This window comes from Tachypleus tridentatus, unplaced genomic scaffold, assembly GCF_004210375.1.
Source record: "Tachypleus tridentatus isolate NWPU-2018 unplaced genomic scaffold, ASM421037v1 Hic_cluster_1, whole genome shotgun sequence".
NCBI classification, from domain to species: Eukaryota; Metazoa; Arthropoda; class Merostomata; order Xiphosura; family Limulidae; genus Tachypleus; species Tachypleus tridentatus.
In genome coordinates, this window is record NW_027467777.1 from 19,910,930 (window position 1) to 19,925,589 (window position 14,660).

Genomic DNA, 14,660 nt, shown 5'->3' on the forward strand with positions numbered 1-14,660 from the left:
ACTGACTTTGTAACAACAACTAGAGTAATATTACAATACTTATTGTAAACTATACTTATTGTATTAAATGTGATACATCACTTTGACTTTGTAACAACAACTAGAGTAATATTACAATACTTATAGTGAACTATACTTATTGTATTAAATGTGATACATCATACTGACTTTGTAACAACAACTAGAGTAATGTTACAATACTTATAGTAAACGATACTTATTGTATTAAATGTGATACATCGTACTGACTATGTAACAACAACTAGAGTAATATTACAATATTTATAGTAAACTGTACTTATTGTATTGAATGTGATACATCAAACTGACTTTGTAACAATAACTAGAGTAATATTACAATACTTATAGTAAACTATACTTATTGTATTGAATGTGATACATCATCCTGACTTTGTAACAATAATTATAGTAATATTACAATACCTATAGTGAACTATACTTATTGTATTAAATGTGATACATCATACTGACTTTGTAACAACAACGAGAGTAATATTACAATAACTATTGTGAACTATATTTATTGTATTAAATGTGATACATCACTTTGACTTTGTAACAACAACTAGAGTAATATTACAATACTTATAGTGAACTATACTTATTGTATTAAATGTGATACATCATACTGACTTTGTAACAACAACTAGAGTAATATTACAATACTTATAGTGAACTATACTTATTGTATTAAATGTGATACATCATACTGACTTTGTAACAACAACTAGAGTAATGTTACAATACTTATAGTGAACTATACTTATTGTATTGAATGTGATACATCAAACTGACTTCGTAACAATAACTAAAGTAATGTTACAATACTTATAGTAAACTATACTTATTGTATTAAATGTGATACATCATACTGACTTTGTAACAATAATTATAGTAATATTACAATACCTATAGTGAACTATACTTATTGTATTAAATGTGATACATCATACTGACTTTGTAACAATAACTAGAGTAATATTACAATACTTATAGTGAACTATACTTATTGTATTAAATGTGATACATCATACTGACTTTGTAACAACAACTAGAGTAATATTACAATATTTATAGTAAACTATACTTATTGTATTAAATGTGATACATCACTTTGACTTTGTAACAACAACTAGAGTAATATTACAATACTTATAGTGAACTATACTTATTGTATTGAATGTGATACATCATCCTGACTTTGTAACAATAATTATAGTAGTATTACAATACCTATAGTGAACTATACAACTAGAGTAATATTACAATACTTATAGTAAATTATACTTATTGTATTAAATGTGGTACATCATACTGATTTTGTAACAACAACTAGAGTAATATTACAATACTTATAGTAAACTATACTTATTGTATTAAATGTGATACATCATACTGACTTTGTAACAACAACGAGAGTAATATTACAATACTTATAGTGAACTATACTTATTGTATTAAATGTGATACATCACTTTGACTTTGTAACAACAACTAGAGTAATATTACAATACTTATAGTGAACTATACTTATTGTATTGAATGTGATACATTATCCTGACTTTGTAACAATAACTAGAGTAATATTACAATACTTATAGTAAACTATACTTATTGTATTGAATGTGATACATCATACTGACTTTGTAACAATAATTATAGTAATATTACAATACCTATAGTGAACTATACTTATTGTATTAAATGTGATACATCATACTGACTTTGTAACAACAACGAGAGTAATATTACAATACTTATCGTATAAAATATGATACATCATACTGATTTTGTAACAACAACTAGAGTAATATTACAATACTTATAGTAAACTATACTTATCGTATTAAATGTGATACATCATATTGACTTTGTAACAACAACTAGAGTAATATTACAATACTTATAGTAAACTATATATATTGTATTAAATATGATACATCATACTGACTTTGTAACAACAACTAGAGTAATATTACAATACTTATAGTAAATTATACTTATTGTATTAAATGTGATACATCATACTGACTTTGTAACAACAACTAGAGTAATATTACAATACTTATAGTAAACTATACTTATTGTATTAAATGTGATACATCGTACTGACTTTGTAACAACAACTAGAGTAATATTACAATACTTATAGTAAACTATGCTTATTGTATTAAATGTGATACATTATAATGACTTTGTAACAATAACTATAGTAATATTACAATACTTATAGTAAACTATAGTTATTGTATTAAATGTGATAAACCTACTGACTTTGTAACAATAACTAGAGTAATATTACAATACTTATAGTAAACTATACTTATAGTATTAAATGTGATACATCATACTGACTTTGTAACAACAACTAGAGTAATATTACAATACTTATAGTAAACTATACTTATTGTATTAAATGTGATACATCATACTGACTTTGTAACAATAACTTGAGTAATATTACAATACTTATAGTAAACTATACTTTTGTATTAAATGTGATACATCGTACTGACTTTGTAACAACAACTAGAGTAATATTACAATACTTATAGTAAACTATACTTATTGTATTAAATGTGATACATCATACTGACTTTGTAACAAGAACTATAGTAATATTACAATACTTATAGTAAACTATACTTATTGTATTAAATGTGATACATCGTACTGACTTTGTAACAATAACTAGAGTAATATTACAATACTTATAGTAAATTATACTTATTGTATTAAATGTGATACATCGTACTGACTATGTAACAACAACTAGAGTAATATTACAATACTTATAGTAAACTATACTTATTGTATTAAATGTGATACATCATACTGACTTTGTAACAAGAACTATAGTAATATTACAATACTTATAGTAAACTATATTTATTGTATTAAATGTGATACATCTACTGACTTTGTAACAACAACTAGAGTAATATTACAATACTTATAGTAAACTATACTTATTGTATTAAATGTGATACATCATACTGACTTTGTAACAACAACTATAGTAATATTACAATACTTATAGTAAACTATACTTATTGTATTAAATGTGATACATCTACTGACTTTGTAACAACAACTAGAGTAATATTACAATACTTATAGTAAACTATACTTATTGTATTAAATGTGATACATCGTACTGACTTTGTCACAACAACTAGAGTAATATTACAATACTTATAGTAAACTATACTCATTGTATTAAATATGATACATCCTACTGACTGTGTAACAATAACTATAGTAATATTTCAATACTTATAGTAAACTATACTTATTGTATTAAATGTGATACATCTACTGACTTTGTAACAACAACTATAGTAATATTACAATACTTATAGTAAACTATACTTATTGTATTAAATGTGATACATCGTACTGACTTTGTCACAACAACTCGAGTAATGATAAAATACTTATAGTAAACTATACTTATTGTATTAAATGTGATACATCATACTGACTTTGTAACAATAACTAGAGTGATATTACAATACTTATAGTAAATTATACCTATTGTATTAAATGTGATACATCGTACTGACTATGTAACAACAACTAGAGTAATTTTACAATACTTATAGTAAACTATACTTATTGTATTAAATGTGATACATCATACTGACTTTGTAAGAAGAACTATAGTAATATTACAATACTTATAGTAAACTGTACTTATTGTATTAAATGTGATACATCATACTGACTTTGTAACAATAACTAGAGTAATATTACAATACTTATAGTAAACTATACTTATTGTATTGAATGTGATACATCATACTGACTTTGTAACAATAACTATAGTAATATTACAATACTTATAGTGAACTATACTTATTGTATTAAATGTGATACATCATACTGACTTTGTAACAACAACTATAGTAATATTACAATACTTATAGTAAACTATACTTATTGTATTAAATGTGATACATCATACTGACTTTGTAACAACAACTAGAGTAATATTACAATACTTATAGTGAACTATACTTATTGTATTAAATGTGATACATCACTTTGACTTTGTAACAACAACTAGAGTAATATTACAATACTTATAGTGAACTATACTTATTGTATTAAATGTGATACATCATACTGACTTTGTAACAACAACTAGAGTAATATTACAATACTTATAGTAAACTATACTTATTGTATTAAATGTGATACATCATACTGACTTTGTAACAACAACTAGAGTAATATTACAATATTTATAGTAAACTATACTTATTGTATTAAATGTGATACATCAAACTGACTTTGTAACAATAACTAGAGTAATATTACAATACTTATAGTAAACTATACTTATTGTATTAAATGTGATACATCATACTGACTTTGTAACAATAATTATAGTAATATTACAATACCTATAGTGAACTATACAACTAGAGTAATATTACAATACTTATAGTAAATTTATACTTATTGTATTAAATGTGATACATCATACTGATTTTGTAACAACAACTAGAGTAATATTACAATACTTATAGTAAACTATACTTATTGTATTAAATGTGATACATCATACTGACTTTGTAACAACAACTAGAGTAATATTACAATACTTATAGTAAACTATACTTATTGTATTAAATGTGATACATCACTTTGACTTTGTAACAACAACTAGAGTAATATTACAATACTTATAGTAAACTATACTTATTGTATTAAATGTGATACATCATACTGACTTTGTAACAACAACTAGAGTAATATTACAATACTTATAGTAAACTATACTTATTGTATTAAATGTGATACATCATACTGACTTTGTAACAATAACTATAGTAATATTACAATACTTATAGTGAACTATACTTATTGTATTAAATGTGATACATCATACTGACTTTGTAACAACAACGAGAGTAATATTACAATACTTATCGTATAAAATATGATACATCATACTGATTTTGTAACAACAACTAGAGTAATATTACAATACTTATAGTAAACTATACTTATCGTATTAAATGTGATACATCATACTGACTTTGTAACAACAACTATAGTAATATTAAAATACTTATAGTAAACTATACTTATTGTATTAAATGTGATACATCATACTGACTTTGTAACAATAACTATAGTAATATTACAATACTTATAGTAAACTATACTTATTGTATTAAATGTGATACATCATACTGACTTTGTAACAACAACTATAGTAATATTACAATACTTATAGTAAACTATACTTATTGTATTAAATGTGATACATCTACTGACTTTGTAACAACAACTAGAGTAATATTACAATACTTATAGTAAACTATACTTATTGTATTAAATGTGATACATCATACTGACTTTGTAACAACAACTAGAGTAATATTACAATACTTATAGTAAACTATATTATTGTATTAAATGTGATACATCATACTGACTTTGTAACAACAACTAGAGTAATATTACAATACTTATAGTAAACTATACTTATTGTATTAAATGTGATACATCATACTGACTTTGTAACAACAACTAGAGTAATATTACAATACTTATAGTAAACTATACTTATCGTATTAAATGTAATACATCATACTGACATTGGAACAATAACTAGAGTAATATAACAATACTTATAGTAAACTATACTTATTGTATTAAATGTGATACATCATACTGACTTTGTAACAACAACTAGAGTAATATTACAATACTTATAGTAAACTATACTTATTGTATTAAATGTGATACATCATACTGACTTTGTAACAATAACTATAGTAATATTACAATACTTATAGTAAACTATACTTATTGTATTAAATGTGATAAACCTACTGACTTTGTAACAATAACTAGAGTTATATTACAATACTTATAGTAAACTATACTTATTGTATTAAATGTGATACATCATACTGACTTTTAACAACAACTAGAGTAATATTACAATACTTATAGTAAACTATACTTATTGTATTAAATGTGATACATCATACTGACTTTGTAACAATAACTGGAGTAATATTACAATACTTATAGTAAACAATACTTTTTCTATTAAATTTGATACATCGTACTCACTTTGTAACAACAACTAGAGTAATATTACAATACTTACAGTAAACTATGCTTATTGTATTAAATGTGATACATCATACTCAAATTGTAACAAGAAGTATAGTAATATTACAATACTTATATTAAACTATACTTATTGTATTAACTGTGGTACACTGTACTGTGTTTGTAACAATAACTAGAGTGATATTACAATACTTCCAGTAAATTATACTTATTGTATTAAATGTGATACATCGTACTGACTAGGTAACAACAACTAGAGTAATATTACAATACTTATAGTAAACTATACTTATTGTATTAAATGTGATACATCATACTGACTTTGTAACAAGAACTATAGTAATATTACAATACTTATAGTAAACTATATTTACTGTATTAAATGTGGTACATCTACTGACTTTGTAACAACACATAGAGTAATATTACAATACTTATAGTAAACTATGCTTATTGTATTAAATGTGATACATCATACTGACTTTGTAACAAGAACTATAGTAATATTACAATACTTATAGTCAACTATACTTATTGTATTAAATGTGATACATCTACTGACTTTGTAACAACAACTAGAATAATATTACAATACTTATAGTAAACTATACTTATTGTATTAAATGTGATACATCGTACTGACTTTGTCACAACAACTAGAGTAATATTACAATACTTATAGTAAACTATACTTATTGTATTAAATGTGATACATCATACTGACTTTGTCACAACAACTAGAGTAATATTACAATACTTATAGTAAACTATACTCATTGTATTAAATATGATACATCCTACTGACTGTGTAACAATAACTATAGTAATATTTCAATACTTATAGTAAACTATACTTATTGTATTAAATGTGATACATCTACTGACTTTGTAACAACAACTAGAGTAATATTACAATACTTATAGTAAACTATACTTATTGTATTAAATGTGATACATCATACTGACTTTGTAACAACAACTAGAGTAATATTACAATACTTATAGTAAACTATACTTATTGTATTAAATGTGATACATCATACTGACTTTGTAACAACAACTAGAGTAATATTACAATACTTATAGTAAACTATACTTATTGTATTAAATGTGATACATCGTACTGACTTTGTAACAACAACTAGAGTAATATTACAATACTTATAGTAAACTATACTTATTGTATTAAATGTGATACATCATACTGACTTTGTAACAACAACTATAGTAATATTACAATACTTATAGTAAACTATACTTATTGTATTAAATGTGATACATCATACTGACTTTGTAACAATAACTAGAGTAATATTACAATACTTATAGTAAACTATACTTATTGTATTAAATGTGATACATCATACTGACTTTGTAACAATAACTAGAGTAATATTACAATACTTATAGTAAACTATACTTATTGTATTAAATGTGATACATCATACTGACTTTGTAACAACAACTAGAGTAATATTACAATACTTATAGTAAACTATACTTATTGTATTAAATGTGATACATCATACTGACTTTGTAACAACAACTAGAGTAATATTACAATACTTATCGTATAAAAATGTGATACATCATACTGACTTTGTAACAACAACTAGAGTAATATTACAATACTTATAGTAAACTATACTTATATTAAATGTGATACATCATACTGACTTTGTAACAACAACTAGAGTAATATTACAATACTTATAGTAAACTATACTTATTGTATTAAATGTGATACATCATACTGACTTTGTAACAACAACTAGAGTAATATTACAATACTTATAGTAAACTATACTTATTGTATTAAATGTGATACATCATACTGACTTTGTAACAACAACTAGAGTAATATTACAATACTTATCGTATAAAAATATGATACATCATACTGACTTTGTAACAACAACTAGAGTAATATTACAATACTTATAGTAAACTATACTTATTGTATTAAATGTGATACATCATACTGACTTTGTAACAACAACTATAGTAATATTACAATACTTATAGTAAACTATACTTATTGTATTAAATGTGATACATCTACTGACTTTGTAACAACAACTAGAGTAATATTACAATACTTATAGTAAACTATACTTATTGTATTAAATGTGATACATCATACTGACTTTGTAACAATAACTATAGTAATATTACAATACTTATAGTAAACTATACTTATTGTATTAAATGTGATACATCCTACTGACTTTGTAACAATAACTAGAGTAATATTACAATACTTATAGTAAACTATACTTATTGTATTAAATGTGATACATCATACTGACTTTGTAACAACAACTATAGTAATATTACAATACTTATAGTAAACTATACTTATTGTATTAAATGTGATACATCATACTGACTTTGTAACAACAACTAGAGTAATATTACAATACTTATAGTAAACTATACTTATTGTATTAAATGTGATACATCTATTGACTTTGTAACAACAACTAGAGTAATATTACAATACTATAGTAAACTATACTTATTGTATTAAATGTGATACATCACTTTGACTTTGTAACAACAACTAGAGTAATATTACAATACTTATAGTAAACTATACTTATTGTATTAAATGTGATACATCATACTGACTTTGTAACAACAACTAGAGTAATATTACAATACTTATAGTAAACTATACTTATTGTATTAAATGTGATACATCATACTGACTTTGTAACAACAACTAGAGTAATATTACAATACTTATAGTAAACTATACTTATTGTATTAAATGTGATACATCATACTGACTTTGTAACAATAACTAGAGTAATATTACAATACTTATAGTAAACTATACTTATTGTATTAAATGTGATACATCATACTGACTTTGTAACAATAACTATAGTAATATTACAATACTTATAGTAAACTATACTTATTGTATTAAATGTGATACATCATACTGACTTTGTAACAATAACTAGAGTAATATTACAATACTTATAGTAAACTATACTTATTGTATTAAATGTGATACATCATACTGACTTTGTAACAACAACTAGAGTAATATTACAATACTTATAGTAAACTATACTTATTGTATTAAATGTGATACATCACTTTGACTTTGTAACAACAACTAGAGTAATATTACAATACTTATAGTAAACTATACTTATTGTATTAAATGTGATACATCATACTGACTTTGTAACAATAACTAGAGTAATATTACAATACTTATAGTAAACTATACTTATTGTATTAAATGTGATACATCATACTGACTTTGTAACAATAACTATAGTAATATTACAATACTTATAGTAAACTATACTTATTGTATTAAATGTGATACATGATAGTGGCTTTGTAACAACAACTAGAGTAATATTACAATACTTATCGTATAAAATGTGATACATCATACTGACTTTGTAACAACAACTAGAGTAATATTACAATACTTATAGTAAACTATACTTATTGTATTAAATGTGATACATCATACTGACTTTGTAAAACAACTAGAGTAATATTACAATACTTATAGTAAACTATATTATTGTATTAAATGTGATACATCATACTGACTTTGTAACAATAACTAGAGTAATATTACAATACTTATAGTAAACTATACTTATTGTATTAAATGTGATACATCATACTGACTTTGTAACAACAACTAGAGTAATATTACAATACTTATAGTAAACTATACTTATTGTATTAAATGTGATACATCATACTGACTTTGTAACAACAACTAGAGTAATATTACAATACTTATAGTAAACTATACTTATTGTATTAAATGTGATACATCATACTGACTTTGTAACAATAACTATAGTAATATTACAATACTTATAGTAAACTATACTTATTGTATTAAATGTGATACATCCTACTGACTTTGTAACAATAACTAGAGTAATATTACAATACTTATAGTAAACTATACTTATTGTATTAAATGTGATACATCATACTGACTTTGTAACAACAACTAGAGTAATATTACAATACTTATAGTAAACTATACTTATTGTATTAAATGTGATACATCATACTGACTTTGTAACAATAACTAGAGTAATATTACAATACTTATAGTAAACTATACTTTTGTATTAAATGTGATACATCATACTGACTTTGTAACAACAACTAGAGTAATATTACAATACTTATAGTAAACTATACTTATTGTATTAAATGTGATACATCATACTGACTTTGTAACAACAACTATAGTAATATTACAATACTTATAGTAAACTATACTTATTGTATTAAATGTGATACATCATACTGACTTTGTAACAATAACTAGAGTAATATTACAATACTTATAGTAAACTATACTTATTGTATTAAATGTGATACATCATACTGACTTTGTAACAACAACTAGAGTAATATTACAATACTTATAGTAAACTATACTTATTGTATTAAATGTGATACATCATACTGACTTTGTAACAACAACTATAGTAATATTACAATACTTATAGTAAACTATACTTATTGTATTAAATGTGATACATCTACTGACTTTGTAACAACAACTAGAGTAATATTACAATACTTATAGTAAACTATACTTATTGTATTAAATGTGATACATCATACTGACTTTGTAACAACAACTATAGTAATATTACAATACTTATAGTAAACTATACTTATTGTATTAAATGTGATACATCTACTGACTTTGTAACAACAACTAGAGTAATATTACAATACTTATAGTAAACTATACTTATTGTATTAAATGTGATACATCGTACTGACTTTGTAACAACAACTAGAGTAATATTACAATACTTATAGTAAACTATACTTATTGTATTAAATGTGATACATCCTACTGACTTTGTAACAATAACTAGAGTAATATTACAATACTTATAGTAAACTATACTTATTGTATTAAATGTGATACATCTACTGACTTTGTAACAACAACTAGAGTAATATTACAATACTTATAGTAAACTATACTTATTGTATTAAATGTGATACATCATACTGACTTTGTAACAACAACTAGAGTAATATACAATACTTATAGTAAACTATACTTATTGTATTAAATGTGATACATCATACTGACTTTGTAACAATAACTAGAGTGATATTACAATACTTATAGTAAACTATACTTATTGTATTAAATGTGATACATCATACTGACTTTGTAACAACAACTAGAGTAATATTACAATACTTATAGTAAACTATACTTATTGTATTAAATGTGATACATCATACTGACTTTGTAACAACAACTATAGTAATATTACAATACTTATAGTAAACTATACTTATTGTATTAAATGTGATACATCATACTGACTTTGTAACAATAACTAGAGTAATATTACAATACTTATAGTAAACTATACTTATTGTATTAAATGTGATACATCATACTGACTTTGTAACAATAACTAGAGTAATATTACAATACTTATAGTAAACTATACTTATTGTATTAAATGTGATACATCATACTGACTTTGTAACAACAACTAGAGTAATATTACAATACTTATAGTAAACTATACTTATTGTATTAAATGTGATACATCATACTGACTTTGTAACAATAACTAGAGTAATATTACAATACTTATAGTAAACTATACTTATTGTATTAAATGTGATACATCATACTGACTTTGTAACAATAACTAGAGTAATATTACAATACTTATAGTAAACTATACTTATTGTATTAAATGTGATACATCATACTGACTTTGTAACAATAACTAGAGTAATATTACAATACTTATAGTAAACTATACTTATTGTATTAAATGTGATACATCATACTGACTTTGTAACAACAACTAGAGTAATATTACAATACTTATAGTAAACTATACTTATTGTATTAAATGTGATACATCACTTTGACTTTGTAACAACAACTAGAGTAATATTACAATACTTATAGTAAACTATACTTATTGTATTAAATGTGATACATCATACTGACTTTGTAACAACAACTAGAGTAATATTACAATACTTATAGTAAACTATACTTATTGTATTAAATGTGATACATCATACTGACTTTGTAACAACAACTAGAGTAATATTACAATACTTATAGTAAACTATACTTATTGTATTAAATGTGATACATCATACTGACTTTGTAACAATAACTAGAGTAATATTACAATACTTATAGTAAACTATACTTATTGTATTAAATGTGATACATCATACTGACTTTGTAACAATAACTATAGTAATATTACAATACTTATAGTAAACTATACTTATTGTATTAAATGTGATACATCTACTGACTTTGTAACAACAACTAGAGTAATATTACAATACTTATAGTAAACTATACTTATTGTATTAAATGTGATACATCATACTGACTTTGTAACAACAACTAGAGTAATATACAATACTTATAGTAAACTATACTTATTGTATTAAATGTGATACATCATACTGACTTTGTAACAATAACTAGAGTAATATTACAATACTTATAGTAAACTATACTTATTGTATTAAATGTGATACATCGTAATGACTTTGTAACAACAACTAGAGTAATTTTACAATACTTATAGTAAACTATACTTATTGTATTAAATGTGATACATCATACTGACTTTGTAACAACAACTATAGTAATATTACAATACTTATAGTAAACTATACTTATTGTATTAAATGTGATACATCACTTTGACTTTGTAACAACAACTAGAGTAATATTACAATACTTATAGTAAACTATACTTATTGTATTGAATGTGATAATCATACTGAATTTGTAACAATAACTAGAGTAATATTACAATACTTATAGTAAACTATACTTATTGTATTAAATGTGATACATCATACTGACTTTGTAACAATAACTATAGTAATATTACAATACTTATAGTAAACTATACTTATTGTATTAAATGTGATACATCATACTGACTTTGTAACAACAACTAGAGTAATATTACAATACTTATCGTATAAAATATGATACATCATACTGATTTTGTAACAACAACTAGAGTAATATTACAATACTTATAGTAAACTATACTTATCGTATTAAATGTGATACATCATACTGACTTTGTAACAACAACTATAGTAATATTACAATACTTATAGTAAACTATACTTATTGTATTAAATGTGATACATCATACTGACTTTGTAACAATAACTAGAGTAATATTACAATACTTATAGTAAACTATACTTATTGTATTAAATGTGATACATCATACTGACTTTGTAACAACAACTATAGTAATATTACAATACTTATAGTAAACTATACTTATTGTATTAAATGTGATACATCTACTGACTTTGTAACAACAACTAGAGTAATATTACAATACTTATAGTAAACTATACTTATTGTATTAAATGTGATACATCATACTGACTTTGTAACAACAACTAGAGTAATATTACAATACTTATAGTAAACTATATTATTGTATTAAATGTGATACATCATACTGACTTTGTAACAACAACTAGAGTAATATTACAATACTTATAGTAAACTATACTTATTGTATTAAATGTGATACATCATACTGACTTTGTAACAACAACTAGAGTAATATTACAATACTTATAGTAAACTATACTTATTGTATTAAATGTGATACATCATACTGACTTTGTAACAACAACTAGAGTAATATTACAATACTTATAGTAAACTATACTTATTGTATTAAATGTGATACATCATACTGACTTTGTAACAATAACTATAGTAATATTACAATACTTATAGTAAACTATACTTATTGTATTAAATGTGATAAATCCTACTGACTTTGTAACAATAACTAGAGTAATATTACAATACTTATAGTAAACTATACTTATTGTATTAAATGTGATACATCATACTGACTTTGTAACAACAACTAGAGTAATATTACAATACTTATAGTAAACTATACTTATTGTATTAAATGTGATACATCATACTGACTTTGTAACAACAACTAGAGTAATATTACAATACTTATAGTAAACTATACTTATTGTATTAAATGTGATACATCATACTGACTTTGTAACAACAACTATAGTAATATTACAATACTTATAGTAAACTATACTTATTGTATTAAATGTGATACATCGTACTGACTTTGTAACAATAACTAGAGTAATATTACAATACTTATAGTAAACTATACTTATTGTATTAAATGTGATACATCATACTGACTTTGTAACAACAACTAGAGTAATATTACAATACTTATAGTAAACTATACTTATTGTATTAAATGTGATACATCATACTGACTTTGTAACAAGAACTATAGTAATATTACAATACTTATAGTAAACTATATTTATTGTATTAAATGTGATACATCTACTGACTTTGTAACAACAACTAGAGTAATATTACAATACTTATAGTAAACTATACTTATTGTATTAAATGTGATACATCATACTGACTTTGTAACAACAACTATAGTAATATTACAATACTTATAGTA